This window comes from Larus michahellis, chromosome W (genome assembly GCF_964199755.1).
Source record: "Larus michahellis chromosome W, bLarMic1.1, whole genome shotgun sequence".
NCBI lineage: Eukaryota > Metazoa > Chordata > Aves > Charadriiformes > Laridae > Larus > Larus michahellis.
The window spans coordinates 8,027,158-8,033,158 of record NC_133929.1 but is presented as its reverse complement, the minus strand read 5'-3'; the positions used below and the strand labels follow the sequence as shown (position 1 = coordinate 8,033,158).

The 6,001-nt window shown below is 39.9% G+C and overlaps 1 pseudogene; it reads right to left on the bottom strand.

Moving 5' to 3' along the window:
* Positions 1–349: 349 nt before the first annotated feature.
* LOC141735622 (uncharacterized) lies at positions 350–4,932 on the bottom strand (annotated as a pseudogene).
* Between the last annotated feature and the right edge of the window lie 1,069 nt (positions 4,933–6,001).

The following is a 6,001-nucleotide window of genomic DNA, read 5'->3' as shown; positions in this document are numbered from 1 at the left end:
TTTTTTGTCAGAGTTAGGTTGATGGTTGGACTAGATGATCTGAAAGGTCCCTTCCAACCTAGGCAATTCTATGATTCTATGAAAGAGGGTAGATTTAGATTAGATTTTAAGAAGAAATTTTTCACTGTGAGGGTGGTGAGGCAGTGGAACAGGTTGCCCAGAGAAGTTGTGGATGTCCCATCCCTGGAAGTGTTCAAGGCCAGGTTGGGTGAGGCTTTGAGCAGCCTGGTCTAGTGGGAGGTGTCCCTGCCCATGTCCGGGGGGGGTTGGAACTAGATGATCTTTAAGGTCCCTTCAAACCCATACCATTCTATGATTCTATGAAATATTTAAAAGTTAATGACCCGTTTTAAACTAGAATACTGTGGAAGTGGCTGCAGAAGCAGGTGAAACAATCTCTTTTTAATATCAGCAGAAATTTACCTTGGTTTTTGCACAGTGGCTTAGAGATCACCTCCATATCCATCCAGCACATGGCTTGAATGCACACTGGGCACAGATGTGCACAAGCTGGGAGCTGGGCCTGGTTTACTCCATAGCTTGGCTGGGCTGAGGCGGTGTCTGTGCTGCACGGCAGGCACTGAAGGGGTGCTCAAATACTGTGATTGCTGGTGTTCACCCATGCTCAAGGCTAGCCCTGGGCTTCCAGTCGTGAATGCTGAACAAGTCTTGTATTGTGAATGACTTGAGCAGTGTATTGAAATTAGCTATCTACCTGTACAGTAACAACAATTTTTTAATATCTATAAATAACTAATGGCACACTTTAATGGACTGACCAGATATAAATGAGAATCTCTGCTCCATATTATACAGTGAAGTGATGGAGAACACTGGCACTGGATGATGATAAACATTACCAAGAAGTAAGAAGAGGAGTCTAAAATTCACTTACTATTTCATTGCAATTACTTCTCAAATTAATTCTTCCCAGTGCTCTTAAGCCACAGTTCCATAATTCCTTTTTTTAAAATACCTTTTAAATTTGTTTTCAGAAATAGTTCTAGTAAGTGATGTGACACCACAAGTAATACAACCAACTGCCTTTGAGAAAGGTACGTAATTTTTGGCAAGGTCTGTTTTATTTCTGCTGATTTAGTTGGAAAAGGGTCCATACTACATGTGGTTAAAAAAAATGGGAAAAGATCTTCTCACCCATTTAGAATTTGGCATGATTTCCTGAAAAAATGTAAATATCTTAAAGACTCAGCTGTCTCTGGGACATGACACATACTGATCTGTAGAGTAGGAATGACGTTTCAGTAGCAAGAGAAAGAATAATACTGTTAAAGTCCAATGTGTGATCTACATTTGTAGGAGAGGCTGAAGCCCAGGCCAGGCTGTTCACATTCACAACATAATGCCCAGCTGTGGTGTGGGGAGTGGGCATCTGCTTGGGATTTCAGGAGTTTCCAATAAAGGCTGTAGAAATATTTCTAACAATGGGAATTCTAACAATTTTATCAGAATCAGGTGAAAGACAGTGTAACAACAGCTTCTTTTCCCAGTCAATGAAATCAGAATAATTTACCTGCTAAGTAACAAGTGGCACACACCTTACACTATAAGTTTCAAGACAAAGAAACCTGGCAGGGTCTCAACTTTAACTGCTTAAAGATTGGTGTAAATGGTGTCATGTCAACTTTGCTCTCTCCATCATATACTTACTATCCAAGAAGGCACTGTACTTTAAGGAAGTTCAGTATCAAAAAGCACCTCAATGAAAAGTATGATACCAAATCAGGTGGTGGTGAAATATTCACAGGTGAGAGGAACCCTTGGAAACAAAGCCTAATTAAAATAGGCTTCTCCTTTGTATAAGAAAAAAAACAACATGTGCTGGCTTTTATTATTTTAAATCCAAATTCTTCAAAGTGACCAAGGTAGGTAAGCCAATCCAATCAATCAGAATTTATCAGTTATAACAACAACATTCCTGCTATATACACATGATTCCGCACCTCCTTGATCAGATTAATAAATTCCACTGCGTCCTGATAATAGAATGAAACTAAAAAATTCCCAAGTATTTACATTCTGCTTTCTTGGGATCCTTTGATCCTCTTTGCCCAGCAAGGAAGAAAGACCATTTCACTAGTTCAGGGCTGGAATGCAATCACACAAATGGTGGAAATAGGTTAGCGGATCTGCTTGTCCAGTCAATGGAAAGCAAATTAAGATCCATGTGCTGGTGTTTTTCCCACTGGAGTTAAAGGAGGCAGATAAGGTTTTTTCCTTCTATTTCTTCTTGCACTTTGTCACTGGATGTGGCTATTTCAGCTTGTGCCGAGAAGGCTGCACAGATGAATGTCAGAATAGTGTCACCAATAGCTGTGTAGAAAGCCCAGCCCAAGGAGCAGTCTCCTAGTTTGTACGCAGAAGCATAAGGTCCACAATAGCTTATTGCTTTATGGCATCCCCAACCTGTGGGGTAAAGTGTCAAGCCTAAAATAAGGAAGAGGCCTAGAAATAAAAACAGAAAGAAAAGAGAAGTTTAACAAATGATCAGTTTAACACCAAACACAGCACATGTAGTAATGGTTATCGTGGTGACTACTCACTCATAAGTACCAGGATTGGGAGAAGATGACTTTCCCATCCATCCTTCCTTTACTGATTGTTCCCTAGTATATACCATGCAGTTTTATCTAAACTAGGAGATATCCTACGATTTTTCTTATGAAAGGTTTATTTCATATGATAATGACTTTATTCTTAATTTTAATCCCTGTATTCCTTCTACATCCTTTGTTTTCACGCATTATTGCTAGGTATACAGGGCTTGCAAAACATTTGAGCATCTCTACCTACTCTTTATACTTGCTCTTTTAAAATACGTAGGAATGTTTGCATCCACTTTTGAATTCGCATTTAGCTAACCCTCTTTCAGCTTTATTTAGTCATTCATCATAAATATTTTTGCCTTTTTCTTCTGGATTTTTCCTACCTTGATTTTCTTGCCTGGAAAAAAAAATATCTCAAACTGCATTTGCTTGTTTGGCCGCAGTAGGACATAGTAGACAAATAATACAGCCAGTTCAATAAGCTGATTTTGCAATGAAAGGATTATGGAGTCAGCCACAAACTAACGGATCAAAGTACCCATCTCCAGTGCATAGGTAACACTGGGATCCTCTAGACAGGTGATCAACTGCTGCAGAAGGGAATCACATTTCTAGTGATGCATGAGCAAAAGCCTCAACTCCTGATTGTGCTAAACCACCTGAACACCCTGCTGTGCCTCAGCCTGGAAGTAAATGGCTCAAACTAGCTGTTTTGCCCATCTGATTGTCTCTCATATTGATAGTTTTCTCTCCTATGAGGACTAGTCTGTATCTAAGCAAAGGGCTTCATTAAGAAAATGAAAAGTCACGTTAGAGTCCCTGTACACATGATATGTCTTTGTACAAAGGTGAGAGATTTAATCAAAATGCCTAATATGCGAGTAGCTCCAATGCTTTCATATAAGCCCTGTGTATTGGGTTTGCATGTCAAGGTTTTGGTAGCGGGGAGGCTACAGGGATGGCTTCTGTGAGACACAATGAGCTAAAATCAGATCTCCTTCCTAAAAGGTATGTAATTAAACAACAGGACAGCTCATAGGTATCAAAATTTGCTTTCTCTTTTCTTTAAAATTTTACTTATAAGAAGAGTCATGCAAAATAGTTTTTGCTTAAACACAGTTTATCCAGAAAATGAATACAGCCTTCCAGATCCCATAAACTAAATCAGTACACAACTAAATCAGATCCCCGATTTAGTTGTTCTGCACTGTAAAGCCCTTTATTCAACCTAGCACCTTGAGGAAAACAGCTGGTAAAGGTGTTATCATCTTCTAGAAGTGGGCTGAAAGTTGTGCTTTTTATGTACGGCACTGGTTCATCCACAGATTTTATCCAATTCCAAAATTTCTACTAAGAAATAAAACAGTTGTTTTTTCTACTCTATACTAACAGATTACCAAGAACAGCTGTAAAGACTTGTTTGCATCTTCTTCAATTCAGTTACACTAGCCCATTCTGCAGTATGTTAGGTTTTCTTAATCGTTTGTTTAAAGAAGTTCAGCCAGATGAAAAAAATCTTCCTCATTGAGAAAGAAAAACTGGGTCCTAGCTAGTAGCAGTTAATATACACAAAATGCAAAAACCATCATCCAACTATCTAAAACTAATGCCTATGAATGCCAGACAGTTCACAAAAGAAAGACCTTCCTCCAGTGTTGTTCCAATGGTGACACACCACCACTGGCATGAATGAACTAAATGTCATTATTCGTGGCAGCAAAATTCATTAGTGAGTGATATCCATTCTCTGTGAAGGGATTTCATCACTGCTTACATTTAAGAACCAGTGACAAATTTTATGCAGTGTTTCCTGGCTGATTGGCCAAACTACATTAAGTATAAACTATTGCTTTATCTTGGACAGACATAGATAAGCTGTTTTCATCCTGCTGAGCCCAGCAGCTGTTTCAGACTAAAAACCAGCAGTTTCTTCTCCTCTCTTCATCAATAGTTTCCTGTTCTGTGTAACCACCATGACTACACAATGTATTTTTCTGACTGTACATTGGTATGGTCCAGTTGTCATTTTTCTCTAATGATCACAAGTCCTATGGTAGTTAAAAATGACCATCACTGAAGTAAGAAACCAAATCTGAAATGTCAATATAGCTGCTGCCACCAAGGAAGCTTTTAAAGTTTACCCCCCCCCATCACTAACAAACTTAGAGAGCCTGTGTTTAACTGCAAACCTGGCTTATGGCTGAGTCACAAGCAGGACTGAGAAGTTACATCTATCTCTTTTTACCAAAAACAGAGCACTGAACAACTCCTGAAAGCTATTGGTTCATGGTATGTATGTCCCAAGCTGAAAAGCCATTACCCAAAACGCAGCCCCCTCATAGGCTGCAGCACTGTCAAGTGTACTCATCCTGGAGAAATATTGATCGTAGCCCACAATTTGATAAACTACAGCTGTTTTCTCACAGTTGAAAACAAAATTAGGAGAAAAGTCTTAATTATGGGCTGTGAATACAGTTAGATTCTCACCTGTTGTTTTTTTTCTTCCTTTAGATAGCTAACTTTGTGAGTCCTATATTGGCCTAGCATAATAAAAGAAAAAAAAGTAATGATGTTTTCACTACCAAACCTACCTTCTACTCCGTTTTAGTGCAGACAGAAAGCTTCTCAGGACATGCACCTCTTCTCACTATCGCTAATATTTATCATAATTTCTCATTTCATTAATACCTGGTTCCTACTTGCTAGGAAAAGTGAATAAAGATGATTCAATTAAGCCAATTCAACATACCCACAACAGAAATGACATTCTTTGGCTTTCATGCTAACGGCAAATGAAGAGGCAGACTCCACACATTCAGCTCAAAGCTCCAGTACCCAGCACAATGGCTGAGCTGTGCAAGGTACAAAGATCCCTTCCTGATTCTCCCTCCCTGCCCAAAAAGGGGTGGTTGTATAAAAAGATCAAGAGGAGCTTTGCTTTCTGCTTCCTAGTAACTACAAAAGAGCTACAGAGCTCATTTCAATGATTCCTGCAGCTTAAACAAAATACACACAAGATGCTTTACCACTCATCAACAGAGCAAACTGTGGGCTAAAGCAGAAGACAGCAATCTTAACTGTCCAACTACCTGTAATCAGAGCAGCAGTTTCCAGAGACCCAAAAAAAAGAACTATCTCTGTGCTCCTGGGAACACAGATGCAGAGGGAAGGGAAGGAAAAATGCCCACACTGGAGCAGGCTCATAGCAGGACCTGTGACTCTGTGGGGGGCCCAGGCTAGATCAGTCTATTCCTGAAGGACTGCACCCCATGGAAAGGACTCATGGAAAGGACCCACGCTGGAGCAGTTTGTGAAAAACTGCAGCTCGTGGGAAGGACCCTCACTGGATAAATTAGTGGAGGATTGTCTCCTGTGGGAGGAACCCCATGCTGGAGCAGACGAAGAGAGTGAGGAGGAAGAAGCAGGAGAGACAATGT